A 19,458-nucleotide genomic window follows, 5' to 3' on the forward strand; every position below is an offset into this window, starting at 1 on the left:
GAAGCTTAAGTGAATTCCTTTGGAGGGCCTGTAACCTCAGTCTTTTTTCTTCCTACACAGAGCAGTCTTCAGCAGGAACACCCTGCCCCAACCCTCTGGACAGGACAATATTTGGTTATTTGTGAGGACAGCACTGAGTGTGTTTTAAGGTAAAAAATATGCTCTCATTAAAATCTAAAGTTGCAAGTTCTTATTTAAATCTAGAAAACATAAATGTATTCATGATTGTACAATAATATCTAGCTTTAAAGTTATAAAGCAGAAGGTGGCAGCAGGTAAAATTCCCATTGTAAAAATGATGTAAATGAAGCCCCAAACACCAAAGATTTTAGGATTTGCCTCTTCAGATGTGATTTTGACTTAAAAGAGCATCGAGTTTTTGCATGTGTTTTTTCTCTTCAAAAACCTCATGTTTCACAGGCCACACTTGCATATTAACAACTGTTACAAATCAGTTTTTGCCATTGCATGATGCTCTCTCGTGGTGTGGAAATGCCCAAATAATTCTGGGAGAGCCCAGTACTGCAGGCATGCTGAAGCTTGGCCTGCCAATGCCTGTGCCCAAATGGAAGATGCAAAGGACAGAGGATACTTATGTCTCTCCCATGGGCGCAAGCCTCTGGCACTGCCTCATCTCTGTGGAGGTTGTTCACCCCAGTACTCCTGTGCCCCTTAAGTCCACAGAGAGCCTGGAGGGAAAACCTCATCTTGTTTTTTCTCACCCTTTCATTGTAGTCAGCTCATGCCAGGATATAGACATGAATATCCATGAACCATGCTCATAAGCATCTCCCTAAGGATCAGTGTCTTTCCAGGAGGGGCCAGACAAGCCAGAATCAGGGCTGCATGCAGTTTAGGCTGAAGCCATGATCATGATGCACTTTCAAATTGCTCTGACAGACCTCTGGGTTCACAAAGAATCTGAAGTCCAGTCAGGAGTACTTCAGACTACAACTTAAGAGGAAAGCAATTTGCTTGAAATGGGTATGCTTCATCCTGTAATGGCTCCTAGCTTTCCCAGGCATATTTGTATCTTGAAAAGAGAATCTTGGTAGCTTAAATGAATTTCTAATTGCTAAAATTCAAAGAAATAAGATAACTTTTTAGATGGTTGACAGATATGGGGCATTTAATATTAAGTCACATCAATTAGGTAATAACCTACTTTGCTTATCAGCAGGGCTAAGTCAAATAGCCATGAAATACTTTTACTTATTCTTCACATTGCTTTTGAGAATATGTACTATATTATTTATCTGACCTGTAGATTAGAAACATTAATTCCAAAACAGTGACAAAAATTGAACAATGTTTGTGTTCAGCTTTATTGCCTTATTTCAATTTTACTGAGTTGGTTGAGTTACTAATGTAACATTTCCCTCTTTGGAAAATCATGGGTGTATTAATTCAGTTAGCCTTACTTAATTTAGTACTGTTATGTCAGAGGACCTCTAACTCATGCCAGAAGACCTCTTCTTGGGAGTACAAATACTAATGGGTACTGGGTAGCTATTGCGGCATTTTTCAGTAGGGAAATTATGAAGAGTATGCAGTGGTTTAAATACTGGTTATAGTGTGCAGAGTAGATCAGAAAAAGAGAAACTAATACAATAAGAGGCAAGTAAAGAGAAAGCTACTGTTAACTAGCCCAGAAAGTCTGGACCAGGCAATAAAGAGAAAGGAATAAACTCAATAAATATTTCTAAGCAAGAGTTGATAGGATATAATGACAAATCATGAGTGGGTTAGGAAGGAGAAGGAACAAGTAGAACATCTATGAGACTCTGAGGCTGTTAACCCAAGAGAGATAAGTTTATGGTACCATGTGTGAATTAGAGCTCCCCCCTGCTCCCCCCCCCCATGGAGATGTGAACTATTTTGGACTCCAAATCTGATTGTTCTCCCAAGGAATGTAAAGAGTAAAGGTTATCAGGCCTCTCCCCAGACCCACTGAAGTCCAGTTAATATGTTCCTATAAATATAACTCTTTGAAGAGTTTCCAAGAGAAGGAAAAACAGAATAATTGCAAGTTATATATATATATATATAAAATCTGATTGTTCTCCCAAGGAATGTAAAGAGTAAAGGTTATCAGGCCTCTCCCCAGACCCACTGAAGTCCAGTTAATATGTTCCTATAAATATAACTCTTTGAAGAGTTTCCAAGAGAAGGAAAAACAGAATAATTGCAAGTTATATATATATATACATATATATATATATATATATATATATATATATATATATATATATAGATAGATAGATACTGCCCCTCTCGAAGGTGGAGCTGAGAACCTGTCACAGACCAGAGGCTGCTAAGAATCTTGACACAGAATTAGAACATTAATGGAAAGTTGGTGAAATCAGAATAAAGCCTTGGCTTTAGTGGATATTAATGGATCAATGTTGATTCTTAGTATTGATAAATGTACCTCAATAATGCAAAATGATAACGTTCAGGAAATGGGAGTGAGTGAGAGTATACTATGGGGATGCTGTATACTTAGCAGTTTCCTATAAATCTAAATCTACAGGTCTCCCTTGCCTTTCAAAAGTTCACTTTACACTACTCCACTTTTACAAAAGTCCTACCTTAATACTGGGTTTTACTAAGTGAAAGAAATCCTAAGAAAATTTTCATTTTTGTGAAAACCAAAAGCAGCATTCAGTATTTGTTTTGTAGCCAGCCATGATAGAGGCAGCGAGCACTCTGAGCGCTAAGAGTGCCCCCACGCTTCTTACCCAGGAACTACCCTCAGCATCTCAGCATCAAGCGGCCATAACATTGTACTGTGTCTGTGAGCATGTGGGTTTTATTTCTGCTTCTTTTGTGCATCCGTTAGCAAGATGTGTTTGTTCTGAGGTAATTGCTTCTTTACTTCATGCCATTTTAGCTTACTAAAGGTTTCATAAGAATATTATACTTTTGGATAATGGGGAAAACCTGTATCAAAATAAAGTTTATTATATATGTATTTTAAAGATCCTACAAGAGATTGGACAATCACCTAGCTAAAAAAATATGGCTGAAAAATATAAAGAAATAAGTTAACTGATTAAAATTTTAGGATCTAGCACAGTACCTATGACATAATAAATCCTCAGTATATATGTGTTCAAATCTGAGTCCATGGATATTTTATAAGATTGAATAGCATTATATTAAAAGAAGACAAAAGCAAAATCATAGAGAACAGAAAGTAGAAAGGTGGTTGCCAGGAGCCAGGAGAGGAGGGATTGGGGAGTTACTGTTTAGTGGGTCTAGATATGCAGTTTTGCAGGGATGAAAAGAGTCCTGGAGATAAATGGTGGTATTTATTTATTAATTCCAGAAAGCAGAGCTCTTGTCTTAATTTAGGCAGAATTTCCTTCTAAGTAGAACTTTGAAACAATGGAAACTACTGACTTGGGAGGTGGTGAGCTCCCCATGCCTGGACAAGTTTGTGGTCTGAATGACACTACAGAAAGTTGTACAGAGGTGATTCCTAGGTGAGACAGAGGTGGACCAAATAACTACCAATGATTCTTATGTGTCTAAGAACTCAGGATGATGTTACTGTACTTTGGAAATGCTTTGGAGGTTGGTTGGTAAAATTTCATACTAAGAAATTGTCAGTAGATTTCTCTGGGAAGGAATAAAAAGGTAGGAAACTTGGAGACCTGGGAAACAAATGGTAAAGAATTTTTGAAAATGAAATAAAATTACTTGAGATTTCCCCCTCAAAACTGGATACAGTGAACATGCCTTCTCGTGATCCTTATCTTGGGGTGTAGTACTGATCCTATGCAACAGGCTCAGTTTTTGCTTTTAAAACTATATTTTAAAAAAAAATAAATTAAAAAAATGTTTGCGTGTGTGTGTGTGTGTGTGTGTGTGTGCGCGCATGTGTGTGTGTGTGATTTCAGAGTGGAAGGGAGAAGAGGAGAGAGATAGAAACATCAATGATGAGAGAGAATCATCGACTGGCCACTTCTTGCACATCCCCTACCAGGGCTTGAGCCAGCAATCCAGGCATGTGCCCTTGACTGGAATTGAACCTGGGACTCTTCAGTCCACTGGCCGATGCTCTAGCCACTGAGCTAAACCAACTAGGGCAAAAACTAAATCACAATTATCCTGTAATTTAGGGTTAAAAGAGTGACTGGAAGTGTGATTTATATTCCAGTTAAACTACAGAAAAGAATAATAAGCTATGTTTCTCATTTGCCTTAGCAAAGCATACCAAAGGAAACACACCCCATTCTTTCTTACTAATTTCTATTCAACAGCATTCACCACTATTAAATACTTATTGAATGGGTTTCTAGACTACTCAGATCCTTAATTGGGAATCTATCTTTCAGAATGTGGTGAAAAGACATTACAAAGCTCCAACTGGAAATATGTGGTGTGACCATTTCTTAATGAGTCTTGCTTCCATAGGTTACACAAGAATATCAATTGAATTCTTTCATGTTCCTACCATACACATCAAGAAGTCCCTTTTTAAAAAATTCTTGTTTGTTATATTTTTTTTGTTCCAGCTGGACAGCTTAATTCATTGTGTCCCAAACATATCAAACTCATTTCTATGTCATTGCCTTTACTACTGTTTAGGTCCCATCTTCTATGAAACATTTTCTTCACTTAACACATTGCCTCTTTTTGTAATTCCAAGAGAATTTATTTCTTGTATACCTGGTACTTTAAGGATACTACCTAACATTTATTTATTTATTTATTTATTTATTTATTTATTTATTTATTTATTTATTTCTGATCTCTGCAATGATTTCATTAATAAAGATAATAATGATTAATGCTAAGTTGGGTTGATTAACCTAAGTTTACAAACCTAAATTCTGGGTGGGTTTGTGTATGGTTTTCAGGTTGGTTAAGCAGCTACTTCAAACTCTATGTTCTCTTCTGTACCACTATTAGAGTCTGATGGCTCCTTCCCCAGGGGTCAAAGGCTGTGTTATCTCTAGATCCAAAGGCCAACTGCACTCTTCCTCCTCACTTTGCACTTGGATAATCCTCCCTGGGATCAAATTGTTCTTTTTCTTGGCTCTTTTTTGCCTCCTCTCTCTGAACTATTGTGGAAATTGAGTGACACATGGAGCTTCTCATTTAAAGTATTACAATGTCTGACTGATCTGTTCCTGTCATAAAGGAATAGGAATCAAAAAGTCAAGTTTTGACAATGATGATTACTAAGAAACTAGCTACAGGTTATTATGGGGTCCCATTCAATTTAGTCAATGTTGTCACAGATTTAATAACAATCATGGTGAAAAAAAAAGAGCATGATTTACTGGCAAAGGCGTTTACATTGGTGTTGACAGTTTTCAGATATATGAGTCAGTTTATATATGACAGGTTGTTAAATTACTTTCCTCTCCAGGCTTTAAAAATATGAATGTGGAGTACTTTGATGAGTTAAGAAAAAGTGTGATCCATCATTCTCCATCTTAAACAGCAAGATATTTTTTCTACTGTTTGGAATAGAATTTTACATTGGGGGAGAAAGGAGTTCATATTTTGTTTTCCTAAGTTTGAATGGACATAAACTGTTTACGAAGACCTTCTTCTTATTTCTTTGCCCTCATCTCTGCTTCCCTTCCTGGCCCTGGAAATCTAAAAACCTATCTCTCAGTTTCACAGATTAGGCTGTTCTCTGGGTGCCACAATTTGAGAGACCTTGGAAAAATTCTTCCCTGTCCTAGAACATGGCTCTCCATAAGATGTCCTGATATCCTTCACTGTACCGGGACACAAACATGGTGCACCTCTTCAAACCCCCTCAAGTACCTTCTTTGTCTTTTACTCTGCTCCCTACCCATACCAGGTCACCCCTTTTTTTGTACAACATTATCTCCCAAAACATGAGTTCTGGCTCTCACTCACCAAGGGACCAGAAATTAAGGAAATTAGTATTCCGTGAAGGACATTTTGTCAAGTAGAAAATGAATGATGAAAGTGATTGGAACAGACAAATTCTTCCTTCATTCTTTTCCTGTGGACTCATTGAAGACATAGTTCCTTTGGAATACTTAGCCCAGCTCCTGTATGGGTGAACATGTCGTCTGAGCAAATTTGTGTCTCTGGGTTTCACTTTGTACACAAATTGCTTTGCTTTGCCTCTTTCTTTTTCGTTTATTTCTTCTCTCATTCTCACAGCCCAGACCTTGTATCTCTCAAATAAAGTGATAATCTCTTTTTTTAAAATACATTTTATTGATTTTTTACAGAGAGAAAGGGAGAGGGATAGAGAGTTAGAAACATCAATGAGAGAGAGACATCGATCAGCCGCCTCCTGCACACCCCCTATTGGGAATGTGCCCGCGACCAAGGTACATGCCCTTGACTGGAATCAAACCTGGGACCTTTCAGTCCACAGGCTGATGCTCTATCCACTGAGCCAAACCAGTTTCGGCTAAAGTGATAATCTCTTAATCTGTTTCTCAGTCTCTGCTTTCTAAAACTCAGGTTGGGACACTTGATTCTCATGTATCTCTTTTAGTAAAGTCATTTTTTCCTTTGCAGGTCTGTTTTAAAATCAAATACATTTAGAAATGGTAATGCATTAAAGAATTATGTTCTATTTGGGGGAATATTGAAGTAGTATAAGGATGCTGGATTATAGGAGGTCAATAAAAACGATAATTACAGGGGGGAAAATGGAGAAGAACACCAATATCAAATTCACCTATTTCACAGTTTTTGTCTTAGCCAACCACAGCCCAATGTTAAACATCATTTCTATCCCTGGATATTTTCTCAGCTTCATGTTAGATGGGATCTCTTTTTGAATTTGGAAAATGCTCTAAATCTATACTGCATACTTAAGGTTCTGTTTTTATTCTTTACAATAAAGATATAGTGTGAAAATTTCCCAGAATATTGATTTTAAACTTTAAAAACTTTATTAACTCTATTTTTCCAAAGCCAGAAAGATAATTTATAATAAACTGGGTTTTGAAATAATATCATCTAAGATCTGACTTTATTTATAATAATAATAAAAGCATAATATGCATATTGACTGAACAGCAAAACAGCAGAATGACTCTCTAGAGGACCTTCTGGATAAAGCCAAGGCTGTAAGGGCTGAGGCAGCCAGGGCTGCGAAGACCTACTCTTGCATGAATTTTGTGCATCGGGCCTCTAGTCTATTATATTTGTGTCACTGAATCACTTAAACAACTAACTGAATCAGTAATCTCATCTGGTATAAGCAGTGTGCTGAGTCACTGGCAAAACTGTGTTAAGAGTATAGAGAACCACACATGTAGAAGACACCATAGTTCTACCAATCAGTTGAGGCACTTCAAATCTCTTTTAAAAAACCACTGGAAAGAAACAGAATGAGGAAAGACCAACAAATGGTTTTGCCTCACTGAGTACATACATATAAACACACTGCTTAGTGTATACTGTATATCTACAATAACAAAAGAGTAAAATGCAAATTGACCGTACCATGTAATACCCATCAGCCAATCAGGAGTGACTATGCAAATGAATCCAACAAAGATGGCGGTTTAATTTGCATGCACCTGCACCAAGGAGCCAAGGGCAGGGGCGGCGTGCTTACATTGTTGCCATGGTCATGACACAGGTGTTCTGAGTGAAAAGATGGCTCTGGCCAGAGTGAAGGCAGTGTAGTAGGCAGCCAGGGGAAGGAAGGCCCATTCTTGCACAAATCTTCATGTATTTGGCCTCTAATGTAGGTATATTTATCTTATGTAGTTTATTTCATAAATGTGTTTTATACAGAAGGCAAATCACACCATAAATGTAGGAATTTTTCAATAGCCATTTATGAGAGGGAGAATGTTTTATCAGAGTTATTAGAATCCTTTTTTTTACCTCAGATCTCCTATAGCTGCTATTTTGTTGAGTGACTACCATGTGCCAGACATTACCAGGCTTACTAATTCATAATTTATTTTTTTCATTCCTTTAAGCACATAGGTAAATCTTTAATGTGTAAGTTATATATTGTGAGCCTCAGTTTATGGGTGGGAACTCTGAAATTGAATAACTTAATCATAATCATAAAACTCATAATTAAAAGGTACATCAAGATTCAAATCCATTTTCATTTTTTGAAACATATCCTTGTACCATTAATCTGCTTCCCTTTAAAATAAATGAAAATGTGTTTGACTATGAAAGAGTCTTCCAACTTCTGATTATATTCATAACTTAATACATTATCCTTTAATTTACAGTTAGATTTTCTAACGGGGGGTGGAGTGAGGTTCAAATCGTAAATAAGATTGATAAGAAATCAATGGGTTTATTAGACACAAGTAGATGTGAGGATATCTAAAAATGATGTCCCAAATTATCAGAATATAGATTAAGTGACATTTTGTGATAATGTTATATTTATTTTTGAAATACAGAGTTGGGCAAAAGTAGGTTTATAATTTATTCTTGTATCATTATTTATGAATTATTGTATTATTTGCCATATAAACAACTGTAAACCTACTTTTGCCTATTCCTGGTTAAAATGCTCTTGGCTCTAAGAATGGAAAATTCAGCTCAGAGATGAGGCAAATACAACGTACATGACTGTTTAGGTTGGTCACATTTGATGTTTTTAAATAGTTGACCCAGCTGGTATACGACTTACCTCAGCATCAGCAGTAACTTTGAGACAGTGGGTCATGCTCCTTGTCATGCTGTGTCTCTTTCAATGCCTGTATTGTTCTCAATGACTTCATCCCCCATGCTGGCTGACAGGGATAATACTTTAATACATTCAGTAATTTTTAATTTGAGAATCTCAAAGTGCATAACAGTAATAGTAAATGGAGCTTTGACTCATTAAAGGAGAAAAGGGTTTCTTTTCCTTTTTGTCTTTAATCTTATGAGTGGACTTAATATTTAAAAAGTAACCCTGGAAATAGGGACTCCATTTTTAATCACTTAGCAAACAAGCTAATCTAACATTATTTTATTTTATTGTTTCTTTGCTTTAATGCATTTGAGAAATTCTTCATGTCATGTGAAGCAGGGAGGTAAGATCAAATGAAATAATAAGAAAGCAAAAAGATTGTAAAATATTTGAATGATAGTGAAATCTAACACAATAACATCTAAAAGGGCCAAGTGTAAAATCTTATTTTTAGGAAAAAAACTAAAATGACACAAAACAGAATAAATAATCCCATTAATACAGTGCTTCCCAGCAGTACAAAAACAATCTAACTTCATTTTAATATAACCCAAATGAACCCCAAGTATTTAATGGAGCAACCAAAAAAAAAAGCTGACTCTTTGGGGCTACATTATTAGAAATATGGTGCCCACAATGTGAAGGCTTAGTGCCCCATCTATGCTGTCTTTGCCAGACCAGGTGAAATGACACTTATTCTGACCTTGCACTTAGGGGACAGTGACAAAGCTTATGAAGGTCTTGATGATGTCAGGTAAAATACAGTTGAAGGAACTAGGGCATTTAGCCTGAAGAAAAGAAATTCTTTCAAGAAAACTTGATAGCTGGTTTCAAATATATGATAATCTATCATGGAAAAAAGAAAAAGAGATATTGCACTTATTCTAAGTGATTCTAATGTTGCAGAGTAAAATTACAGGAAGGCAAAAACCAAGTCAATATCAAGATGTCTTTGAGTCTCTTAAATGAAAATCTAATGTTTTTCATATCTATGTACCATATTTTGTCTAAAATATAATCTGTACCTTCTCTGATAAAGATAATGATTATTATAATAGTGCATTATGTTCCTTTACAAACTATGTTATGGTATTTTTATTTTATTGACATTTATTAGATTATGGGAAGGGCAGGGAACCTATGATTTTAATTTTTCTTGAGGAAAAGGTCAGGACAGTTTGTTAATGAACTCAAAATTTTATAGCGAATTATAATGAGTTTGGTGATCTTTCCACAGTCCTGGTGCATGAAATTTGTACACAGGTAGGGTCCCTAGGCCTGGCCAACAATTAGGGCCTTTCTTCATTCTGTTTAATAAATTTTTGAATGAATGAATGACTGTGATTGATAGAATGGAGGAATGGTCTCACTGAAATTGAATGCTTTTGAAGAGAGTGACGTCTGGCCAACAATTAGGGCCTTTCTTCATTCTGTTTAATAAATTTTTGAATGAATGAATGACTGTGATTGATAGAATGGAGGAATGGTGTCACTGAAATTGAATGCTTTTGAAGAGAGTGACGTCTCTGTACTGAAATAATAAAGGTGGGAGAGATCACTTCTCCCAAGAAATGATTTTATGGGAGTTGAAAGTTAGTGGGTAAAAGATCTTAATGCCTCTAATATTCTTACTAATTTTGAAATATATAATTAGTGAGTCTCTTAAATGAAAATCTAATGTTTTTCATATCTATGTACCATATTTTGTCTAAAATATAATCTGTACCTTCTCTGATAAAGATAATGATTATTATAATAGTGCATTATGTTCCTTTACAAACTATGTTATGGTATTTTTATTTTATTGACATTTATTAGATTATGGGAAGGGCAGGGAACCTATGATTTTAATTTTTCTTGAGGAAAAGGTCAGGACAGTTTGTTAATGAACTCAAAATTTTATAGCGAATTATAATGAGTTTGGTGATCTTTCCACAGTCCTGGTGCATGAAATTTGTACACAGGTAGGGTCCCTAGGCCTGGCCAACAATTAGGGCCTTTCTTCATTCTGTTTAATAAATTTTTGAATGAATGAATGACTGTGATTGATAGAATGGAGGAATGGTCTCACTGAAATTGAATGCTTTTGAAGAGAGTGACGTCTGGCCAACAATTAGGGCCTTTCTTCATTCTGTTTAATAAATTTTTGAATGAATGAATGACTGTGATTGATAGAATGGAGGAATGGTGTCACTGAAATTGAATGCTTTTGAAGAGAGTGACGTCTCTGTACTGAAATAATAAAGGTGGGAGAGATCACTTCTCCCAAGAAATGATTTTATGGGAGTTGAAAGTTAGTGGGTAAAAGATCTTAATGCCTCTAATATTCTTACTAATTTTGAAATATATAATTAGTGAGTCTCTTAAATGAAAATCTAATGTTTTTCATATCTATGTACCATATTTTGTCTAAAATATAATCTGTACCTTCTCTGATAAAGATAATGATTATTATAATAGTGCATTATGTTCCTTTACAAACTATGTTATGGTATTTTTATTTTATTGACATTTATTAGATTATGGGAAGGGCAGGGAACCTATGATTTTAATTTTTCTTGAGGAAAAGGTCAGGACAGTTTGTTAATGAACTCAAAATTTTATAGCGAATTATAATGAGTTTGGTGATCTTTCCACAGTAATGGTACTTTCCCTAAGACGTCAAAATTTAAGACTTTGATTATGTGCAATTGACTTAAAGCAGTAGATACAAAATGAAAGCTATATATTGGATTAAAAAGTACTGAAAGAGCCAAAACCGGTTTGGCTCAGTGGATAGAGCCTCGGCCTGCGGACTAAAAGGTCCCAGGTTCCATTCTGGTCAAGGGCATGTACCTTGGTTGAGGGTACATCCCCAGTAGGGGGTGTGCAAGAGGCAACTGGTTGATGTTTCTCTCTCATCGACATTTCTCTCTCATCAACATTTCTAGCTCTCTATCCCTCTCCCTTCCTCTCTGTGAAAAATCAATAAAAATTTTTTTTTTTAAAGTACTGAAAGAATTAGGAAAGAATTATAGTTGTTCTCAACCACAAACATTTTTTTCCCAGGGATATTTGGCAATGTGTGGAGACATTTTTTGCTGTGAGAACTTAGGAGTGAAAGGAGGGGTGCTACTGGCATTTAGAGGGTAAAAGCCACAGACACTGCTAAGAACCCCACAATGCACAGCCTCCTGCAACGAAGACTTAGCCAGCCCCAAATATCAATAGTGTGAAAATTGAGAAACCCATTGGATGGTGCCCATTCATTTCAAACTAGAATTGGATTTCTTTGAACAATGGAGTGAGGTATCCAAAATACAATATAAAATACATTTAAGCTCTATTCTCTAAAGACTTTTCATTGCTTGCCATTCTGGTAGCATGATCACATCTCTTGCTCTCCTTCTTTGTCCTGCTGGAGCAGTGCATCCCCTTGGGTAGCGTGTCCACACTGCTCATACTTCCCACCCATTGGTCACTAAGTAGCTGTCTCAATTATTAAATGGACTGACCAGATATGGCAGTGTTCAAGTAAGCCTCATTTTACTTAATAATGCCATATAACTTTTATTACATAATAAAAGTTATATGGCAGATGTGATAGCTGATTTATTTTCAGTTATTTTCAGTTATTTTCATTCATCTCTTACTGTACCTATCTAAATTAGATGTGAGAGATATATATATATGAGAAAACATAAAAAATAGAGGGCTTGGTACTATCTGAGGTTTCAGGCATTCACAGGGGGCCTTGGAACATTTCCTATGGATAAGAGGGGACTTCAGTAATTAGAGGAGAGTCCCTGCCGTTCTGCTAAACTTTCCAAGGTTTTCTGCATCTACTGGTAAGTCATGCTAGGCCTTTCTTCTATCCCTTTGTCTTATTTTTGTCCATTTTCTCTCGCATTTGAAACAACAAGAAAAATCGTTTTCCTATATACATATTGACTAGTCTTCTCACTCCCTTCTTCAGTTTCACATCTTTGAAGCATAATCTGTAATTATTTGCATCCTCTTCATGCCACTATTGTTTCTCTAGCAACATATGACTGGTGCTTTATGGTTGTATATCCAATGAATGTGTTTCAGCTCTTATCTGTAATTCTCCATCAATCTTTTTTGCACTGTTGATCAAATTCTTTTAGGAAAACTCTCTCTTTTTACTTCGGTGGCTTCTTCTTCTCAGTCACTTGAAGATGTTTCTCTTTCTACCCCTCTATTTTATGTATGTTCTTCAGGATTCTGTCCTTAATCATATTTCCATTCTCACATAGATCTTTCTGAGTACCCCACTTCCATGGCATGAAATACCAGTTTCTTTTCCATGACTCCCAAATGTAGATCCTGTTGCTTTGCCTTCTCTTTAAGAGTTCCAGAGACATAAATCTAATATCCATTTACTATCTCCTAGATAAACTACAGTTTATTTCAAGTCTCAGAGTGTGCAAAGTAGAAATTCCCTCTCTAGCCACTTTTGGCCATTATAACAAAACTGGAGGCCTGGTGCACGAATTTGTTCAGCAGTGGGGTCCCTCAGCCTGGCCCATGGGATCAGGCTGAAACTGGCTCTCCAATATCCCCCAAGGGGTGCTGGATTGTGAAAAGGTATAGACCAGACTGAGGGACCCCACCAGTGCACAATTGGGGCGAGGGAGTGTCCCTCAGCCCAGTCTGCACCCTCTCCAATCTGGGACCCCTCGAGGGATGTCGGACTGCCCTTTTAGGCCCAATCCCACCAGGCCAGATGTGATCTGAAGTTGTCCACTGGGTGTGCTGGCTCCAGGGCCTTCCAGAAGGTATAGGCCAAGGTCAGCAACCACCTGTTCTGCCTGGGGCTAACTGGCACAAGCTACTGAGTGATCTGCAGTGGATGTTATTTGTGCTGGCTTGGAGGTGCTCAGGAGAGGTTAAGCTGAGAACTAAGACTGGATGCTACTAGGCCAGGCCTGGGGCTACTTAGAGAGAGGTACAAGGTGTGCTGCAGTCAGATGTTGTTGCTTGTTTGAGAGATTTAAAAATCTCTCAAGAGTCCAAAGAATGAGCCAAGATAGGCCATTTATATGGAAAATCCATTAGAAATACTTGGGTGTGCCCAAAAGTTGGTGGGACAGGGTCTCGGAATTACAAGGACGGGTGAATAGTGATAGTCAGTTTGCTGGAGACTCAGATATGGCACCCATCTACTGGCTCTGTGGAGTGGGGAGTGTCTCAAAAAAGGAGCAATGGCCTTTGCCAACACCTAGATGCCAGACAACTCATTTCATCACAGTATATCCCTGGTTCCTTTCAAGTTGCTGTACCTGCAGCTCAGAGTGAGTAAGTCTGAGTAAATTCATGGGTGAGCCCTTTAAGAGGAATGCCCTTTCACTCAGCCACAGTCCCAACTGTTTTTTGTTTTTTTTTGTTTGTTTGTTTGCTTGTTTGTTTGTTTTTAAATTATATGGTATTTGGGGCACTATAGCATTTGTCCTTTTTTAAAAATATATATTTATTGATTTTTTTACAGAGAGGAAGAGAGAGGGATAGAGAGTTAGAAACATCGATGAGAATCATCGATCAGCTGCCTCTTGCACACCCCCTGCTGGGGATGTGCCCACAACCAAGGTACATGCCCTTGACCGGTATTGAACCCGGTACCTTTCAGTCCACAGGCCGAAGCTCTATCCACTGAGCCAAACCAGTTTCGGCTCCCTACTGTTTTTTACAGCCAGAAGTTATGAGTACTTCTTTTCCCAGCACTAAAACCCTGGGTTGGAAGTCTAGTTGTGCAGCTGGGACCCCTTGCTCCTCAAGGAGTAACACCATAGCTGAGATATCCTTCTCATTTTTTATCCACCACTTGTGTGAGTGGGACTAGCTCATTTTATGCCTTGATCCCCCTGCCATTCATTCCTCCCCCCCTTCCCACCATTCTTAATATGGCTTCTTTGTATCCTTAGTTATAGGACTTCTGTTCAACTAGATTTCAGATAGTTCTGAATGATTGTTGTTTTGTAGTTCAGTTGTATTTTTTATGTGATTGTGAGAGGATGCAAGTACCACATTTATCTACACTGCCATCTTTACTGTAAGCCCTCCCAAGTTCTTATTTTAGAAATTTTCAAATATATATAAAAGTAGAGAGGACAGCACAGTGACTCTTTATATACCCACCACCCAGCTTCAACAATTATCAATTTGTTTTATGTAAACAAAGTTTTAAAATAATTCCTACAAATTGCATGTCTAAGTCATATCTTTCCAAGAGGAAGGAACTCAGTAGTTAATACTTAAGAAACATTTGGTCTCTGTGGAATGGAGGAAGTAAGTTGCCATATTGTTTATCATCCATTCTCACTGGAAACTCATTTATTAATTCATCCAGTGGCTAAGAACTCTATTTTCTGTTTGTATGATAAGTTTCTATCACAAATTATGGTCAAGTTTCCTTACTTATGGTGCATAGTTATGCTGGTTTGAGAATTCTGTCTTCTGCACTGTTAGTTTAAAAGAATGAGACATGCTGGCTTGTGTACACATCCCTTCCTGTGGGATAATGAATTGAAAATGGAGGCCACAGGCTTGTTATTTTTATAAAAGGGTCATAATTTTGATAGAGTATTTTACTTTGAGGAAATATTCAAGTCTTCATGTTTGTTTTCGTTCTGTTTTGAACTTGAAGGTTTAGTGATCCTCCACTGTGTTGTGGCAGATGGGAACTCAACCAGAAGTCCTGAGAATGATGGCCTTCTCTGTGGAGATGCCAGAGAAGATTGTGCAGGTAATGCTTAATTTTTGTATTTCATCATCTTCATCTTTAATCTTGTTAAGTTTACTTTTTGATTATATAGTAATCATAAAACTAGGTAGTTTTGTTTTTTGTTTTTTAGCACATACTAATACACCAGGTACTGTGCTAAGTGCTTTACATGAAGTAATTCATTTACTCCTCTCACAAGCCATAGGAGCTGGGTAATATTAAGTAACTTGGCAAAGGTTACACGGGTGGTAAAGAGCAAATCCGGGATTCACATTCAGGCCTTTGTAATCCTAGTGCTTACATTCTTTTATTTTTTTTAATCCTCACCTCTCACCCAAGGATATAGTTATTGAGGAGAGAGAGAGAAAGAGAGAGAGAGAGAGAGAGAGAGAGAGAGAGAGAGAGAGAGAGAGAGAGACATCGATGTAAGAGAAAAATTGATCAGTTGCCTCCCACACATACATCAAACCCTCAGCCTAGATATGTGTCCTGATCTGGAATCTAACCCACAACCTTTCGGTTCATGGGAGGATAATCCAACTGACTGAGTGAAGTGGTCAGAGCTAGTGCTTTAATTATTAATCATAACACTACTTTAGTGTCACAGATGTGTGCTCCATGCTCTGGCATGTTCTATCTTAGACTAGATTAATAAAAAATTCCCATATTCTATTCAAATTATTTGTTTTCCTATTCCACAACTTAAAATATGTGAAGAAAGCAATAATTTTACATTTTTCCCCCTGGAAATGCTTGAATTATTAATTATTAGTCTAAGGCAAGGGTCGAGCCTATAAAAAGCCAGATAATAATTATCTTAGGCTTTGTCGACCATGAGTTGTTTCTACTACTCAAATCTTCCCTTTTACTGTAAAAGCAGCCATAGACACTATGCAAATGAGTGGCCTTGGATGTATTCCAATAAAACTTTATTTAGAGAAATAGGCTGTGGGCCAAATTTAACCCTTGGACCATAGTTTGCTGACCCCTGGTCTAAGGTTCTGTCTGCCCTTTATAGATTGTGTGGTCTGGTCTTCTACACCAGTTGTTTCTGATACAAAACAAAACAAAACAAAACAAAACACAGGCTAATTCCAAATGCAGGGTGGAATGGAGAAGGATCTCCTCTATTCTCTGGAAACTTCTGAGAGTAAGGTGACTTCAGGAAGTTGTAACTGAGCCAGGAACATGCTGAGCAAGTCATCCTGATGTGAGTCATCAATTCCAGCCCTATCTTCTTTCTTCCTCACACTAGTGGGCAGTCTGGAGAATGTCTGTGGAATCCACCCCTGTCTTAGGTCCTGTTTGTATAGTCTTGTCATCCATGTAGGGAAAAAGACAAGGTCAACTTTGCGTGTTTGTGTGCTTTTCTTCAGTCAGGTTTCAAATGGTTTAAATGATGGCATTTTCACATATCCTTTGGGATATTATTCCATAATTTGATGATTGACAGTGTTAAACAATCTGCTTCATCATATCCTAAATGTATTTTCTATTTTTTTTATTGTAGAAATAACATTTAACATGAGATCTACCCTCTTACAAATTTTTAAATGTACAATACAATATTGTTAACTATAAGGCATAGTATTATACAGCAGATATCTAGAAATTACTCACCTTTTATAACTGAAATTTTAACCCATGAACAAAAATTTCTTATTCCCCCATTTCCCCAGTCCCTGGCAATCACCATTCTAGTCTCTGCTTCCATAGATTTAGTCATTTAGATATCAGATATCAGTGGGATCATGTAATATTTGCCCTTCAATGACTGGCTTATTTCACTTAGCATAATGTTCTCCAGGGTTACCCATCTTGTTGCATATTGAAGTATTTCATTTAAAGCAAACAAACAAAGAAAAAAACTGAGTCCTAGCTGGTGTGGCTCAGTTGGTTGGGCATCATCCCCTGCACTGAAGGGTTACTGGTTTGATTCCTAGTCAAAACACATGCCCACGTTGCAAGTTTGTTTCCTGGTCGGGGTGCTTATGGAGGTGACTAATCAATGCTTCTCACATCAATGTTTCTCTCCTTCTCTCTCCTTCTTTCTTCTCTCTCTAAAATCAATAAAAACATATTTTAAAAATAAATAAGATATTGAATGATATTCCATTTTATGTATGTAACACAATTTCTTCATCCATTCATCTGTTGATAGATATTTAGGTTTGTTTTTTTTACATCTTGGCCATTGTGAATAATGCTGGTATAAATATGGGGAGTACAGATATCACTTTGTTATACTGACTTTAATTCTTTTGGATTAATATCAAAAGCTGGAATGCTGGATCATCTGTTTGATGTATTTTTAATTTTTTGAGGAAACTACATTCTATTTCCATAGCAGCTATAGATTGGCTTTTTAATCCTTTGATTCTTTAATATGGAGAAGATATAAGTTTGTTTAAGGTCACACAGTAAGCAGAGCAGTCTGTGTAGAGGTCAAAAAATTAATTTTCCTCCCACTTTTTTAATTTCTTCTGTCTGGGCTAATAACCAAATTTACAAGACAGATTAACAAGAGAAAACAACCAAATTTAATTGCTATGACAATTAAGGCCTATATGCTATTCTGGAGTTAAGGAAAAGAAAAATGTTGAAGTTTGGGTCTTCAAAGGAAAGAAGGCAATTGGCATGAATATAAAAAAACAAGTGCTTAGAAAACAAATGTTTGCTGGGCCATATTTCTCAATGTGACTCAGAGAGGACTTTGATCAAGCAGGCGTCGTTGGGTTCCTCCCTGTCTACCACTCACTAATCCATATTAAACTGTGGTTATCTGTGATGACATATATCTCCCTTCCTGGAGCACGTTCTCTGTCTAAATTCCTTTTAGGCAATAAAGAGGAAGGGTCAAAAGTTTTTCCTTGCCAAAACCGGTTTGGCTCAGTGGATAGAGCTTTAGCCTGTGAACTGAAAGGTCCCAGGTTCAAGTCTGGTCAAGGGCATGTACAATACCTGGGTTGCGGGCACATCCCCAGTAGGAGGTGTGCAAGAGGCAGCTGATCGATGTTTCTCATCAATATTTTTAACTCTCTATCCCTCTCCTTTCCTCTCTGTAAAAAAATCAATAAAATATATTTTTTTAAAAAAGTTCTTCCTGAGTCTGTATTTCCCTTAATTACCAGCTTAAAATCAATATCAGAAGAGCCATATTTTGGGGACAGCAAAATTTTGCTCAACCTCATGCAACATGAATTCAGGGAGACTGGCTCTAGAATGTGTTGTTAATCACCATGCTAAACTGCTAAAATCATGTGGGAAGATCAGAATGCTGAATATAGGAATGAAGGAAAGTTTGAAAAATAATAGCTTAAAGTCCAAATAAGTACAAAAATTCTTGAGAAAGGAATTAATGTGGAACAGGAGCAGATTGTCTCTATTGACTAATCATGTGACCTTTGACAAATCACTTGAGCTTTCAAAGACTCTTCTGTGCCCTCGGTTTTTAACCTGTAAGATGAAGAAGTGAACAGATGATCTTTAGGAGCAGTTCCTACTTCTAAATGACTTCATGAGTTTAAGCATTCCATGCTTAGTTTATCACTTTCTATTTTGAGTGAAGAATTTATGCATTCCACCAATACTTATAGGCTACTATGATGCAGCAAGCTCTGTTCCAGATACCAAGAATGTAGCAATGAGCACAATGGTCAAAGATGATATCAGAGAGGTTATGAGAAAAAGAAGTAATGGGTAGTATAATATAGAGTCTTGCTGAGAAGGTAAAAGCCTTCAACTTTTACTCTGAGTGAGTTTTAATATCATCCATCTAGTTTCTGTGTATGCAGATTAGACAGTGAAAGGGGCAAAAACAGGAAGACTACTTATAGATGATTGCCATGGAGACTACTGCCAACCTAGAAATGATGTTGGGCTTAGATCAGGTTATTGGAGATAAAGGGACAATTCTGCATATTTTAATTCAACCAATTGAATTTTCTGATGAATTAGATATAGAGTAAAAGAGAAAGAAATCAAGATAACCCCAAAATTGTTGGTCTGAATAATAAAAGAATGTTGATACAGATTTACTGACATGAGAAAAGACCCGATTTGCACA

Source organism: Pipistrellus hanaki, assembly GCF_964339955.1.
Source record: "Pipistrellus hanaki genome assembly, chromosome: 1".
Lineage (NCBI taxonomy): Eukaryota > Metazoa > Chordata > Mammalia > Chiroptera > Vespertilionidae > Pipistrellus > Pipistrellus hanaki.